Here is a 17,448-nt window from a genome sequence, read left to right as displayed (position 1 = left end):
GAATCTAGGAATGTCTCAAATGGAGAACACATTCTCAGAGTTGGTGCAATATCTGGAGGCAAAATTATATGCACATGGAACATGGTCATCAAATAACGCCTCAGAGTGGCATATGGGGAAGTTCAGAAAGAACCATTGGACAACATTTTTGAAGAAGGTGGCATAATAAGGTCTGTCTTCTGAGATTATTAAATGCTGCTGATAAACATGCAGAGAAAGATTGTCTGATACAGCTATGTGCCAAAACATGGTTCATATTAAATAGGTCCATGTAAATGCAAGAAAATGATGCCAAGCTGATTAGCAGACTAAAAGTTGAATTAGATGGAGCTAGTGAACAGGAGAAAAAGTTAAGAGCAAAACTGGAGGTATGTCAAAAGGGATAAGCAAGTGTTGTGAGCACAAGGGTTTCCTCAATTTTTTAAGGGGGCTGTGGTATGTGAGGAGAGATACAGCAGAAAAAAACATACATATACCACTAGCTACCCACCTCTAACACACCGAAAGGTGGCTACTTGTCAGAAATGTACATCACAGTAGGAATTTCATAGTATTATATCTCCCACCATAGACAAAGAAATGTGTTTAGCATATTTTAATTATTATATCAAACAACATGGTAAAACAACATAAAAAACCTATTTCCAGCGTTCGTTATTTGTAGAAACACAAATGGGCGGAAGAAGTAGACACCAATGCATTTGCAATGTACAATTTGTGTGATGTTAGTAATGGTGTATTTTGATCGCATTTTCAATTATACAACAACATGGTATAATAGCGTCAACATTTGAATATGTTTCTAGGGAGAAGGACAACACTGTTGCAGTTTAAAGCTCGTCAGTAAAGTCCAACGCCCCGTCTTCAGGACGCGATAGGTTAAAGAAACACGTTACACTGGCAACATGGCGCCTATGTGTCAGTGTGGTGACCTAAAAAGATAGATAAAAATTGTTTTACTCAAACATGATTGAAATTGTGATGGTGGTGTTTGTGTGCATACAAAACAAGTAGCCAGGTTGCTAACCTTAAAAGTGATTTCTTTTGGTGTGATGGGCAAAGCGATTGCATGAATCAATTTAATTGAGGCGGCAGAACAGTGCGTCTTAAGAATTCACATCAAAAGGACATGCAGTCAAAGTGTAATGAACTCGACACTCAATTGTCCCACAGGAAGAAACAGTTTGAGGATACTGAGCAAGAATTAAAACACTTGAAAGGATTGGTAGGTCATATTAGACAAGATAAAGATGAGGTTATTTTGGAAATACAAATTTTACAAAAAGAAAATTTCGAGAAAGAAGGTGCGCTTCAGAATGCTGAACAAGATAGAGCTAAAATGTTTCAAGAAAGAGACAAGCGAGACAACAAGTTTAATGAATGCCAAATGCAAATGAGCGATATGCAAAATGTGATTAATAAGATGGGTGATGAAAACAATTACTTGCGTAAGGAGGCAGATCGACTACTTAAAAGGTTCAAGGATTTGGAACAACAGATATGCACTTTTCGGTCCCAGGACAAACGACAAGGCACCACATTCAATGGAATTGAGGTGAATTACATCTCTACATGGGGAGATAGTGCTCCAGTGGCTTGCCGGTGTCTGAGCTTGGTTGCAGCGCCTTTGGGGGGTTTGACACACCCATTGGGGGCTGCCATCAATCACATATGCCTGAAATAAAGGTTGAATCACAAAGTAGTGCAATCCCAAACATAGCGCCAAGTAGTCCTATCAAGATAATGAAATCAATCAAGGCTCTGATCAAACCATTCAAAAAAGGAGGGGAGTGCTGTATAGAGGACCACTTACAAGCAGTGCACGATATATTTAAAGCCCTCCATATACCTAAGGAACAATATAGACAATACTTTCACTTAACTCTGGACACCCCCACAGCGAACATCATCAGAGGATTAAATGAACAGCAGAACATGACATGGGCAGAATTTGAAAAAGAGATTAGACGTCATTTTTCTCCATTCCAGTCATTACAAGAGGCAAAAAAAGTTGCATACACAATTACAGTTGGGCCAAATACATCCCCTCGCCAATTTTTGCAAGTCTTAAAAAGAGCTTTTTCTCGTTTTGATGTATCTTTTGATCCCAATTCCAATGAGTTTAAAACTGTTTATTTTTATGGTTTGCAGAAAGACATTGGGGGTCATTCCGAGTCTGGAGGTAAGGTACAAACCATGCCGGTATTGATTCACCGGCATGGTTTTCTGCTCCATGCCATTCCGACCCCTCAGACCGTAAATTACGGCACCGTAAACTACAATGCCGTAATTTACGGTCTTGGGTCGCGCGCGCGCACCACCATGGCGAAATTAACGCCATGGCGTAAACCGGAGCTGATTCCAAGTAAGGACCACATGTAAATTACGTCCTCCTCAAGGCCGTGAAGTACCTTACCGGCATGGAGTACATACAGGCATCTCAGAGAAGGAGTAAAGAACCCTGAGCAGTGGGACCCAGAGCCACAGGTGCACACATGCAACACAGACGGAGGCCAGGAGTCTGGCATAGTAGAAAAGGAACACACCCACACACCACCACCCTCCACACCAAGATGACACCAATTGAACAATCAAGTCCACAACCACACAAACCCCTGCAACAACACCAGGCACCCCGACTGAGGAGACACAGGGGTAGAAGGAGGGGGATACAGGCCCTGCATGCAGCACCAGTGAATCCTCCGTTACCACCCCTGCAGCCCCCATGCACACGTAGCATGACTTGACGCTCTAGGAGAAGGCCTACCAGACAGACACCCCTGACCACCTAGACTGTGACACCGTCACCACCATATTGCGGCACAGACACAAACAAGCGAGCACCAGACAAATGTACAGTGCCAACCCGGCACAAGTGATGGTGTTGCCTGTGCCCCACACCCATGCCAAAGGCACCCACCAGCACACAGTGGCATGTCACAACCGTCCATTATGCGGCCACATATCCAAGTGCCCTTACACCCCCCCAAACACATCCCCAAACACACAAGGGTCCACCGATCCCCAACATGGATCACCCATGAGACACACAACAGTAAAGCTGGACCAAAAGCAAATGGAGGCATGGCAAATGACAATGTTGCCCCTGACAGCACCCACCGGTCGTATGTGGACCAGCTTGGCATGCACGTTGCGGACATCAACTGCAAACAATACCACTCCCCCTATGTGCAAATGGAATGCAACACTACCAAGAACCGCACACATGGGTGGGCCCGACACCAAACAACTACACATGACTCAAAGGGCCTGCTGAAATGACATGATATGATATGAAATGGCATTTGGAACGCGCCCATACACAAATGTCTCAAGGCGCGACGAGGCAGGGAGGGGGGAACAAGGGGAAGACAGACAACGGTCCCACCAGGCCAGGTGTCACCCAGACCGCGCAAGTGCAGGGGTAGTGAGAATGGAAAAAGTGCAAGTGCAAGGGGACGGGGGAAGTGCAGTACAAAGTAAGTCGAATATCCAAAAATAAATTAATAGGGCCAGCTGGTGGCAAGTGCAAGGTAAGTGCAGACAAGTGCTGGGAAGGGGGGGCTGCAGGGATAGAGAGACAGACCCGCAGTGCAGGGGTTGCCAGGGAGGCAGTGCAAGTGGAGAGTGGCTGGGCCCAGGACCGAGGTCGGCGAGAGTGGCCCAGATCCAGATCCTGTGCAGTTTCAGCGAAGAATGCAGCAGGGGAGAGGGAGAGAGAAAGCAGAAGCAAAGAGGAAGGTCATGAGGTGCTTCCGGAACCAGAGATGGTTCTCCTCAAATATCAGGGATGCAGGAAGGCTGTTCCAGAGGGAGGCCCCTGCCGCGGAGAGAGATCTACCCCCAGCTCGTTGCTCTGAGAAGCGGCTGACCCTGAGTGAGTCTGAGACGTATGAGCAAAGGTCTTGGGAAGGAAGACATTCAGGAAGAGAGAGTAGAAGGTATTCATGCCCCAGGCCCCAGAAGGCCTTGTGGACAATGCATAGTGTTTTGAACTTAAGGGAAGGAGGGAGTGGGTGTGCCGATGAGGAGAATCTCAGTCTTACTAGCATTAAGGCAGTGTTCATTGGCTGCACACCATTCCCGGATATCAGACAGACAGTCAGAGATGAGGGAAGGAGAGGAGGACGCCGAGGTTAGGCCGAAAATTTGCCGGGTATCGTCCGCATAGCGCTGAAAGTTTGGGCAGAGGGTGGCGATGCGGTGGCCAAGGAGGGCCAAATACTGGTTGAACAGCCAGGGAGGGAGATTAGATCCCAGGGGAACACCACAGGTGGAGGAAAAGATGTCAGAGAGGAGGGCCCCAAGTTGGACCTGGGAGGGTCGATTGAAAAGGAAAGAGGTCAGCACGCTACCGCGCCACATGGCCCAATATGCAGGATGACCTGTCTGGCTGGCTGTTGAGTCGTCTGACTGTGTCATGCAAGTGCACTGGTGCCACAGGGTGGGTGCCTGCATGAACCAACTGCGTAGAAAAGATGGAGCCATTGTACGTTGTTCACCCTGACAACAAACCTGCCAAAGAACCAGGGCAACGGCACATATGAACATATTTTCACTTTGCCAGAATAAGGCACCCACATCACACTACATCCACACCAACTGACAAGGGATAGGCACACTACACCAGCACCACTCGCACCACAACCGCAAGTGCATATCCGAGGGCACACTGCACATTCACATTGCGGCATCCCCCAGCCTGGCACCACATTGGAGACCCACACCTGGAAGTGGAATTCACGGAGGACAGCAGGGGTACGATATCACGTCACCGGCATGGCACCCCCATAGGAGTGTTGGGAATCACCATAGAATGGATCAGAGCTGGATGATGGACATGATCCACAGCCAAATGAGAATGTACACAGTACACAGCACCAGAATGATCCGACATCAGAACAGCAGCATGCGACAAAGGAAGATGTACCCCAAGATGTCCACACCACCGTTCACGGACCATCATGTAGACACGACACCCCACAGCATTACATTGCATCGGACACATATTTGTGTCCCTGATCGTGCCGAATATATCTATGTACATGTACATATGGCCATCATCGAAAGCCTGCCATGACAGCCAAGTGCTGTTCACCACCATGACAGTCCACACACCCACCTCATTTTGCGACACATGCAGCTGTTGGTCGATGTACCCTAACAGCAAGCCACATGACCTCTGTCATGAACCCCCTGAACAGACCCATGGGGCAACCAGACCATGGCCATACCCGTGCATGCGTGTAGATGCAGCAGTCACCAGGTTTGCGTGATGCACATATGTGCCCGCGAACCAGGACTGGTGGCTGACCCCTCCACTGATATCTGGTGTCGAATGGGCCCATGCCATATGTGCAGATGGACAAAAAGTGCAATGAAGAATGTCCACAATGGTTCAACTTTGCAACACCAATTGTGTATTGAGATAACAAGAAATGAAAAAAAAGTGCTTACTTCAGCAAATGCCCATGCCCCCTCCCCCCTCCCCCCAACTTCAGAACACAATGCCACCCCCCTCCCCCCAACCCCAGAACACAACATCACCCCCCTCCCCCCAACTCCAGAACACAACGCCACCCCCCTCCCCCCTCCCCCCAACTCCCGAGCACTCGTCCCATGTAGGATCTTGGGACCACATGTGGCAGGAATGGCTAATGTCCCTTGGAGCCCTTGACTGGGGGAGGCAAATCCCGTTTGCGCAAGGAACGCCGGAGGCGTCTCTCCGGGCTGCCTTGCGTGGCCTCACTTGTCTCGGACGTGCCCTCCTGCTGCGGCTCCGTATTTTGACTCCCTGCCTCAAGGGCATTAGCAATGCGGTTCAGGACATGGCATAGCCGGGTTGTATTGTCCGTCAGGGAGTCGCACAATCTGGTGGTGCAGTCATTGAGGGACTGGCGCATTTGATCGAGTTCCTCATGCAGTCCAGCCCTGGTCTGGCGATTATCCTCAATGTAGTTCCCTATGAGATCGCTCAATTGCTGGACTCTGAACTGGTCAGGTGAAGGGGGGCCATCGGATGATCTACTTGCACCAGCATGCTGTGCAGGGGGTTGTATGGGTGGACTGGGGGGAACGATGTCACACCCCAGCGGGTCAAGTTCAAGGCTGTGCACTGGTGATGGTGCATCCCCGGAGTCGCTGCATGATGCCAGTGTCACGGGGCATGGTTCCAGCATTTGCATGCTCTCCTGGTCGTCCTCCGAAATGGGCCCCTGGATGGGTGGCGGGCTGGGCTCCCACTCATCTGGTGCGGTAGCGGCAGCCTCCCCTGAAATGCTAGATTGTGCTGAGGTAGGGGTCTGCTCGGCTGCTGCCACGGATGTTGTGTGGCTTGCTGGTCTGCCAGCTTCAAGTGGCCTTTCCGTAGGCTGAGGGGTGGTTTTCTTGGCTGCTGGCTTCGGCCTGGCCCTGCCAGTACCCGCGGAGGTGCTTGGCCGGCTTCCTTGGGGCTCTGTGCTGTCATGGTCTGTGCCTGTGGGGGTAGGAGAGAGGGACAACATTAGTGTATGTGCTATGTCCTATTTGCATACATGGTTGCATGGACATTTCAGTCATTCACGGGTTGTTCAGTTTGGGGGATAGCTATGGCAGTGGTACATGTGCATGGTGAAGACATATACACATGTTTGGGAGTGATTCGTTGTGCCCTGTTCGTGTACATTTCGGCAGGTACTATGCCTACCACGCTGGACGGGGTGCATGATGGGCTGTGCAAGTCAGTCCAGTATGGTTGATGTGCGTTATGTACTCGCACTTGGGCCAGCATTAGGCGGCACTTGCCTCAGCATTTGTTGGATGGGGGATGCGTTAGATGGGGGGAGGGCAACACGAGAGGGTGCCTTCGATGGCCCCTGGGTCAGTTTACATGATGCAATGGACATTGCCAGTGTGCACTGTCAACACTCACCTCCTTCTGCAGAAGTCGTTCCGCCGCACTCCATGGTCCCCACGCCCTCTATGGATTCCGTGCCAATAAGCTGTGCGCAGGTCTCCTCCCACGGCTCTAGTTGGACCTGTGTACTTGGCTCACCTCCCGTCTGCAGGGCCTGGCTGCGGTTGGTGGAGAGGAGGCCCCGCACCCGCAGGTCGTCCCACCGCTTGCGGCAGTCCCTTGGGGTGCGGGGGGTGCTTCCAACAGCGCTCACCCTCTGTGCCAGTTCCGCCCAGATGGTCTTCTTGCGGAGGGTTGATTCCCTGCGCATGTCGCCGCTGAAAACTACATCAGCATGCTCTGCAAGGTGGTCTACCATGACCTGCAGTTCATCGGTGGAGAATTTCACCTTGCGGATGCGATCCGCCGCCCTTTTTGGTGCTTTCGGCATGTCCTTCGGTGCCTGGTCCGGTTCACGACTTTTCTTTCCTCACAGGGCTGCTGGCAGCTGCGGATGGCAATGGATTGTGTTTTTAAAGATGGCCGCCGCTCTCCTTCCCGTTCCTGTGCGATGTCGTAATTTCCGGATCCGTTTTTCGGCGGAGACCGTAATTTACGGTTTCTGTAAATTACGGTCACCGTAATTTACGGTCACCGTTATGCACTGTCGCTAATGCTTACAGGGCGGTGTAGTACTTTACGTGTCGGTTGCATGCCGGTAGGGGTTTTTCGGGGGATTTTGTGGCAGGCCGCGCGGTCCTTTTCCGGCATGGCGGAAAGCGCGTGTCCGTGAGCTCGGAATGGGCTGTAATTTTCGGACTTCAACCAGCACGGTGTCGTACTTTACGCCATGCCGGAAAATACAGTTACTTACCGGCATGACTCGGCAGTAACTTACAGATACTTACCGGCATGACTCGGAATGAGGCCCAATTACCGGCATGACTCGGCAGTAACTTACAGTTACTTACCGGCATGACTCGGAATGAGGCCCAATGGGCCTCATTCAGAGTCATGCCGGTAAGTAACTGTATTTTCCGGCATGGCGTAAAGTACGACACCGTGCTGGTTGAAGTCCGAAAATTACGGCCCATTCCGAGCTCACGGACACGCGCTTTCCGCCATGCTGGAAAAGGACCGCGCGGCCTGCCGCAAAATCCCCCGAAAAACCCCTACCGGCATGCAACCGACACGTAAAGTACTACACCGCCCTGTAAGCATTAGCGACAGTGCATAACGGTGACTGTAAATTACGGTGACCGTAATTTACAGAAACCGTAAATTACGGTCTCCGCCGAAAAACAGATCCGGAAATTACGACATCGCACAGGAACGGGAAGGAGAGCGGCGGCCATCTTTAAAAACACAATCCATTGCCATCCGCAGCTGCCAGCAGCCCTGTGAGGAAAGTAAAGTCGTGAACCGGACCAGGCACCGCAGGACATGCCGATAACACCAAAAAGGGCGGCGGATCGCGTCCGCAAGGTGAAATTCTCCACCGATGAACTGCAGGTCATGGTAGACCACCTTGCAGAGCATGCTGATGTAGTTTTCAGCGGCGACATGCGCAGGGAATCAACCCTCCGCAAGAAGACTATCTGGGCGGAACTGGCACAGAGGGTGAGCGCTGTTGAAAGCACCCCCCGCACCCCAAGGGACTGCCGCAAGCGGTGGGACGACCTGCGGGTGCGGGTGCGGGGCCTCCTCTCCAGCAACCGCAGCCAGGCCCTGCAGACGGGAGGTGGGCCAAGTACACAGGTCCAACTAGAGCCGTGGGAGGAGACCTGCGCGCAGCTTATTGGCACGGAATCCATAGAGGGCGTGGGGACCATGGAGTGCGGCGGAACGACTTCTGCAGAAGGAGGTGAGTGTTGACAGTGCACACTGGCAATGTCCATTGCATCATGTAAACTGACCCAGGGGCCATCGAAGGCACCCTCTCGTGTTGCCCTCCCCCCATCTAACGCATCCCCCCATCCAACAAATGCTGAGGCAAGTGCCGCCTAATGCTGGCCCAAGTGCGAGTACATAACGCACATCAACCATACTGGACTGACTTGCACAGCCCATCATGCACCCCGTCCAGCGTGGTAGGCATAGTACCTGCCGAAATGTACACGAACAGGGCACAACGAATCACTCCCAAACATGTGTATATGTCTTCACCATGCACATGTACCACTGCCATAGCTACCCCCCAAGCTGAACAACCTGTGAATGACTGAAATGTCCATTCAACCGTGTATGCAAATAGGACATAGCACATACACTAATGTTGTCCCTCTCTCCTACCCCCACAGGCACAGACCATGACAGCACAGAGCCCCAAGGAAGCCGGCCAAGCACCTCCGCGGGTACTGGCAGGGCCAGGCCGAAGCCAGCAGCCAAGAAAACCACCCCTCAGCCTACGGAAAGGCCACTTGAAGCTGGCAGACCAGCAAGCCACACAACATCCGTGGCAGCAGCCGAGCAGACCCCTACCTCAGCACAATCTAGCATTTCAGGGGAGGCTGCCGCTACCGCACCAGATGAGTGGGAGCCCAGCCCGCCACCCATCCAGGGGCCCATGTCGGAGGACGACCAGGAGAGCATGCAAATGCTGCAACCATGCCCCGTGACACTGGCGTCATGCAGCGACTCCGGGGATGCACCATCACCAGTGCACAGCCTTGAACTTGACCCGCTGGGGTGTGACGTCGTTCCCCGCAGTCCACCCATACAACCCCCTGCACAGCATGCTGGTGCAAGTAGATCATCCGATGGCCCCCCTTCACCTGACCAGTTCAGAGTCCAGCAATTTGAGCGATCTCATAGGGAACTACAATGAGGATAATCGCCAGACCAGGGCTGGACTGCATGAGGAACTCGATCAAATGCGCCAGTCCCTCAACGACTGCACCACCAGATTGTGCGACTCCCTGACGGACAATACAACCCAGCTATGCCATTGAGGCAGGGAGTCAAAATACGGAGCCGCAGCAGGAGGGCACGTCCGAGACAAGTGAGGCCACGCAAGGCAGCCCGGAGAGACGCCTCCGGCGTTCCTTGCGCAAACGGGATTTGCCTCCCCCAGACAAGGGCTCCAAGGGACATTAGCCATTCCTGCCACATGTGGTCCCAAGATCCTACATGGGACGAGTGCTCGGGAGTTGGGGGGAGGGAGGAGGGGGGTGGCGTTGTGTTCTGGAGTTGGGGGGAGGGGGGTGATGTTGTGTTCTGGGGTTGGGGGGAGGGGGGTGGCGTTGTGTTCTGGAGTTGGGGGAGGGGGAGGGGGCATGGGCATTTGCTGAAGTAAGCACTTTTTTTTTAATTTCTTGTTATCTCAATACACAATTGGTGTTGCAAAGTTGAACCATTGTGGACATTCTTCATTGCACTTTTTGTCCATCTGCACATATGGCATGGGCCCATTCGACACCAGATATCAGGGGAGGGGTCAGCCACTAGTCCTGGTTCGCGGGCACATATGTGCATCACGCAAACCTGGTGACTGCTGCATCTACACACATGCACGGGTATGGCCATGGTCTGGTTGCCCCATGGGTCTGTTCAGGGGGTTCATGACAGAGGTCATGTGGCTTTCTGTTAGGGTACATCCACCAACAGCTGCATGTGTCGCAAAATGAGGTGGGTGTGTGGACTGTCATGGTGGTGAACAGCACTTGGCTGTCATGGCAGGCTTTCGATGATGGCCATATGTACATGTACATAGATATATTCGGCACGATCAGGGACACAAATATGTGTCCGATGCAATGTAATGCTGCGGGGTGTCGTGTCTACATGATGGTCCGTGAACGGTGGTGTGGACATCTTGGGGTACATGTTCCTTTGTCGCATGCTGCTGTTCTGATGTCGGATCATTCTGGTGCTGTGAACTGTGTACATTCTCATTTGGCTGTGGGTCATGTCCATCATCCAGCTCTGATCCATTCTATGGTGATTCCCAACACTCCTATGGGGGTGCCATGCCGGTGACGTGATATCGTACCCCTGCTGTCCTCCGTGAATTCCACTTCCAGGTGTGGGTCTCCAATGTGGTGCCAGGCTGGGGGATGCCGCAATGTGAATGTGCAGTGTGCCCTCGGATATGCACTTGCGGTTGTGGTGCGAGTGGTGCTGGTGTAGTGTGCCTATCCCTTGTCAGTTGGTGTGGATGTAGTGTGATGTGGGTGCCTTATTCTGGCAAAGTGAAAATATGTTCATTTGTGCCGTTGCCCTGGTTCTTTGGCAGGTTTGTTGTCAGGATGAACAACGTACAATGGCTCCATCTTTTCTACGCAGTTGGTTCATGCAGGCACCCACCCTGTGGCACCAGTGCACTTGCATGACACAGTCAGACGACTCAACAGCCAGCCAGACAGGTCATCCTGCATGTTGGGCCATGAGGCGCGGTAGCGTGCTGACCTCTTTCCTTTTCAATCGACCCTCCCAGGTCCAACTTGGGGGCCTCCTCTCTGACATCTTTTCCTCCACCTGTGGTGTTCCCCTGGGATCTAATCTCCCTCCCTGGCTGTTCAACCAGTATTTGGCCCTCCTTGGCCACCGCATTGCCACCCTCTGCCCAAACTTTCAGCGCTATGCGGACGATACCCGGCAAATTTTCGGCCTACCCTCGGCGTCCTCCTCTCCTTCCCTCATCTCTTACTGTCTGTCTGATATCCAGGAATGGTGTGCAGCCAATGAACACTGCCTTAATGCTAGTAAGACTGAGATTCTCCTCATTGGCACACCCACTCCCTCCTTCCCTTAAGTTCAAAACACTATGCATTGTCCACAAGGCCTTCTGGGGCCTGGGGCATGAATACCTTCTACTCTCTCTTCCTGAATGTCTTCCTTCCCAAGACCTTTGCTCATACGTCTCCGACTCACTCAGGGTCAGCCGCTTCTCAGAGCAACGAGCTGGGGGTAGATCTCTCTCTGCGGCAGGGGCCTCCCTCTGGAACAGCCTTCCTGCATCCCTGATATTTGAGGAGAACCATCTCTGGTTCCGGAAGCACCTCATGACCTTCCTCTTTGCTTCTGCTTTCTCTCTCCCTCTCCCCTGCTGCATTCTTCGCTGAAACTGCACAGGATCTGGATCTGGGCCACTCTCGGCGACCTCGGTCCTGGGCCCAGCCACTCTCCACTTGCACTGCCTCCCTGGCAACCGCTGCACTGCGGGTCTGTCTCTCTATCCCTGCAGCCCCCCCTTCCCAGCACTTGTCTGCACTTACCTTGCACTTGCCACCAGCTGGCCCTATTAATTTATTTTTGGATATTCGACTTACTTTGTACTGCACTTCCCCCTTCCCCTTGCACTTGCACTTTTTCCATTCTCACTACCCCTGCACTTGCGCGGTCTGTGTGACACCTGGCCTGGTGGGATCGTTGTCTGTCTTCCCCTTGTTGCCCCCTCCCTGCCTCGTCGCGCCTTGAGACATTTGTGTATGGGCGCGTTCCAAATGCCATTTCATATCATATCATGTCATTTCAGCAGGCCCTTTGAGTCATGTGTAGTTGTTTGGTGTCGGGCCCACCCATGTGTGCGGTTCTTGGTAGTGTTGCATTCCATTTGCACGTAGGGGGAGTGGTATTGTTTGCAGTTGATGTCCGCAACGTGCATGCCAAGCTGGTCCACATACGACCGGTGGGTGCTGTCAGGGGCAACATTGTCATTTGCCATGCCTCCATTTGCTTTTGGTCCAGCTTTACTGTTGTGTGTCTCATGGGTGATCCATGTTGGGGATCGGTGGACCCTTGTGTGTTTGGGGATGTGTTTGGGGGGTGTAAGGGCACTTGGATATGTGGCCGCATAATGGACGGTTGTGACATGCCACTGTGTGCTGGTGGGTGCCTTTGGCATGGGTGTGGGGCACAGGCAACACCATCACTTGTGCCGGGTTGGCACTGTACATTTGTATGGTGCTCGCTTGTCTTGTGTCTGTGCCGCAATATGGTGGTGACGGTGTCACAGTCTAGGTGGTCAGGGGTGTCTGTCTGGTAGGCCTTCTCCTAGAGCGTCAAGTCATGCTACGTGTGCATGGGGGCTGCAGGGGTGGTAACGGAGGATGCACTGGTGCTGCATGCAGGGCCTGTCTCCCCCCTCCTTCTACCCCTGTGTCTCCTCAGTGGGGGTGCCTGGTGTTGTTGCAGGGGTCTGTGTGGTTGTGGACTTGATTGTTCAATTGGTGTCATCTTGGTGTGGGAGGGTGGTGGTGTGTGGGTGTGTTCCTTTTCTACTATGCCAGACTCCTGGCCTCCGTCTGTGTTGCATGTGTGCACCTGTGGCTCTGGGTCCCACTGCTCAGGGTTCTTTACTCCTTCTCTGAGATTCCTGTATGTACTCCATGCCGGTAAGGTACTTTACGGCCTTGAGGAGGACGTAATTTACATGTGGTCCTTACTTGGAATCAGCTCCGGTTTACGCCATGGCGTTAATTTCGCCATGGTGGTGCGCGCGCGCGACCCAAGACCGTAAATTACGGCATTGTAGTTCACGGTGCCGTAATTTACGGTCTGAGGGGTCGGAATGGCATGGAGCGGAAAACCATGCCGGTAAATCAATACCGGCATGGTTTGTACCTTACCTCCAGACTCGGAATGACCCCCATTATATCACAGTTAGTCCGCGAATTTGATCGTGAGAAGTCCCTTGAATGGATTGTGCACCAAAGTACAAAACTATATGAAGTGCTCTACTGTCAGGGTAGAGAGAGTGATAAAATGAAAGATACCAGATCAAAATCTAAAGAATCCTCGGCAACAGTAATGGAGATCAGGTCAGCTAAAATGTCACTTGAATCCGCTCAAAGTCCAGGCAAAAATAATGTGACACCCAAACAGAGGGGTATTCCACAGAGGTTGTCGCCCTCTGCACCGATGTTTCAGTCACAAGATCCTAGTAATAGGGACAGCTATATTAGCATTAGGTATTTAGGAGACAGGCCCCGAACATGAGATCGGCCTGATATGTCAGGCATGAACAATAATCAGAGACAAAATCAGGATCAAAGTAGTAATGGTCCCTATCAGACATTGGGGACACAGAGCAGATTTGACCCCAAAACCATGATAAATGGCAACCAGGATCGACCCCGGTATGTGGATCGATTTACTGAAAATGGGAATCAGCATAGGGGACAATACTCACAAAATGAGAGACAGGACATGAGGCAGAATATGAATTATGCTCCACGTCAATACAATCAATCACCACCACCAGGGAATTACAACCAAAGAATAGGTACACCCCGCTACCTGCCCCACATGAATCAAGAGTTCAGAAACAACGCAAATAGGAATCACTCTCCAGAGAGATACCAGAATAGATTTAACCAGGGGGGAAACAACCAATATCGGCATAGGCCGCAAAGAGAAGATTCTAGAAAGATGTAAAGATTCAAGTGTCTCGGGGCCCAAGTAAAAATGTTGGCTGAACAAATAGGAAAGCTCTGTATGGCTCAAAAACAGTCATCAAAGGAGGGGGCAGAAGGCCATAGGAGTGAGCTGGTGGCTTCCGATAATAAGTGACTAAATATTCATGACACCTGCAATGATAAAAAGACAGATTTCCCTGATCTGGTTTTGCATAATGACTCTGAGCTGCTTAATGATTTAAAAACAAAAATACTGGCAAATGAACATGAGGCAGAAATTGCAAATACATCTAAAAAAGAGGTTTGGTTCAACCTGAAGTTAAATTAAATGTTGGAAATTTGCACAAATGAAAAGGGAAAACGAGAAAAACATGAAATTCCAAAAGAACAAAGAGACAGATTTAAGAAAGACAACTCATGCATGGATCAAATAATTGATCCTGGAGTAAGTGTGGATGTTAAAACGCCCTCCCTAGACAATCAAGATGCTAATAAAATACAGGCAGGAGGAATAAGTACTAAAACGGAGGGTACAGATCAATCACCTGAAGAGTTCTTTGAGCCACAGATTTTTGAGGAAGTTAAAAAGACTGGCATCATGCCAAATACCCACAACTGCCCAAAATTAGAAAATGACAACTTATCAGGTGATGTTTATATGCATATTCAGTTGGAGGATAGTAGTGTGATGATCCTCGGGTGGAAGGGCGAACAGTGGCCACACTCCAAAGGAACTCTGAATATGGGGAGATGAGTAAGGTTTCTCAAATGGAGATGGACAGAAAGGAGGGAAAGATGTCTTTTCATGTACTGATGTGCTTAGTTTAGAGTGAGAAGGGTCTGAGAAAGGTGAATCCTGAAATCAATAAGAATTCACACTTTTTGTGTGCATTAGAAGAAGTTGAAGACAGATATTATGCTCCCATTACCGTGGAAGAGAAGTGCAATACATTTGCCATGATTAACACAGGCGCCCAGGTCAGAATTAGGTCCAAAGAATTGGTAAAAAGTATCAATGAAGGGAGATCTCCACAGAAGCAGACCAAAGTGAGGCAGAGTGAAGGCCCAGTACATAACTTTAATGGTGAGGAGGTGCCTATCGAGGGTGTCACCGAGGTTGACATAAAGATAGGAAAACACAGAATGAAACAGGAAGTATTAATCACATCTATTTGTGAAATTCCATTCATGATGGGAACAGATTGCCTGAAAAGATTGTCTCCTCTAATTGATGGGGTAAATGGGGCCCTGTGGTCTTTAACCAAAACACCATTAAGGCCTAAGAAAATAAAGTCACAAAACAGCAGTGTAAATGAATGTCATACTGTTGCCAAATCGAATGATGCATTGGAGGTGTACCTACAGAATAGCTGTGTGTCTAGTGTCACCGTTATTTTGATGTGTCAGGACAAAACGCAAAACGAAAGGGAAAAACAATCTATGCAGATTTATTTGGACCCTAGGAAGAAATGGCAAACTGAAATAGATTAACACACATTGTGATTCTATTTAAAAGAGAAGAAGTGCAAACAGAACACCGTTCCTAAAGCAGATCCAGAAAAACACATCACCACCCTTGCTGAAATACACATGGAAGATGAGCAGCCATGGATTCACGTTGGTATAAATGGCCATTCTGAAATGATAAAAGCCACTTTGGAACTTGAACAGGAAAGGAGTTTTATTAATGAGAAACTACTTCAGAGAATAATGGAAAAGGAGGAGATCTCAAAATTTAGAACTAAAAACAATATGGGCCTCATTACAACTATTGCGGAATGGGTTTAACAGCACCGCTAATGGTGATGCCACCGTTAAACCCATTCCGCAATTGTAACGCTCACCTGACTCCCACGGAGGTGCTGGTCTAGTCTGGGTTGCTGTGGCCTCTTCGAGCGTGATGCGCAGAACTCGGAACACCGACTGAACAGGACCCTCAAATCTTTCTTGTCTGGCCCGTAGGAATATCCTTCTGCAGATGAGAAATGGGATTAACAGTCTGCAGAATAGTGTGCTTGCTCCCCCCCTCCCCCTTCGTTCTTCTCTAACTTCCTCCGAAATCCCCGGTTGAAGCTCACCTTATGGTTTGAAAGGATGAACTCTCCATCCAGCTTCTGGTGCAGGGGCGCGTGTTAGTCCAGTTGCTTCACTGGTTTTCAGAATGGCGCTGGCAAAATCCACTTGACTTTTCCGAGCGGAATGCCGTAAGTATGAAGATTACAAAAGTTCAAGTGTTGAGCTTCCTTTTCTGTTGCCTTCCTAACCTATGATCTGTCCTTTATTTCAGGTGCAGAATGAAGGCGATGCGTTGAGGGAGTGAATTACCGATGGTAAACTCAGGTGAGATAGCAATGGGGGCGATCCCTCTTAATGTCTTTATATTCCTCCAGTAATGTCTTTTGTCCTTTCCCCTTAGGGGCCGGGGTGCGGTACCTGCCAACGAAGCGGCGCCGACCCGAAATGAGGAATGGTCCACCAACAGAAGACCGGTAAGTGTTATGGTGGAAAATTAGGCTTTCCTCATATGTTCCTTCTGCTCACCTTTTGTCTCTTCTTCTAGGCGCAGAGATGTGGCGACCGGTGCAGACAGTTGCGGTGGAGCCAGAAGAACTCCCGAGGACAGGTGAGTGAAGTGCGGCGCTGCAGCGAGCAACGCGGTGCTTTTAAATGAAAGTCTTTTCTCAGGAACGCTGGCGTGGAGGTTCCGGATGCAGGTAAGAAGTTTGGTAAAATCCTTGGTTTTCACCTTTCTCTTCTCTTCTTTCCTTACAGGTGTTCCAGGATCGAGGCGGGCGTGGCTGGAGACCAGATGCAGGAGCAGACACGGTGAGCGTTCAGCTGCTTGGATGCAGAACAACGCGAAGCGTGAGCTACTGTCTGGGCATGGCTTAAATAGCCCCCAAAGTAGTTCCAGGTAAGTATCCTTCCCTGGCCACGCCCGAGTGGCAAAATAGTCCCAATGAAAAAATAGTCCCTTTCAAGTCTCAGGGAGGCCTGAATCTTGCAGCATGGTCTGCATCAGGTAAGTGCACAAAACACCTTCCTTTATGAGCCTGGCGGCGCCATATGTCCAAATTGAGCCTGGCGCCAACGGCGCCAGGACAGAGTCCAAAGAGCCCCTATAAGGGGCCGCTGGGCTTTTACCGGGGGGCATGATGCCTGCTCCCGGGTGTGCTGGGCCTGGCCTGGTGCTCCGGGGGTAGGCATCATGACAGC

Source organism: Ambystoma mexicanum, chromosome 2p, assembly GCF_040938575.1.
Source record: "Ambystoma mexicanum isolate Mex_15411 chromosome 2p, UKY_AmexF1_1, whole genome shotgun sequence".
NCBI classification, from domain to species: domain Eukaryota; kingdom Metazoa; phylum Chordata; class Amphibia; order Caudata; family Ambystomatidae; genus Ambystoma; species Ambystoma mexicanum.
This window is presented reverse-complemented; position numbering follows the sequence as displayed.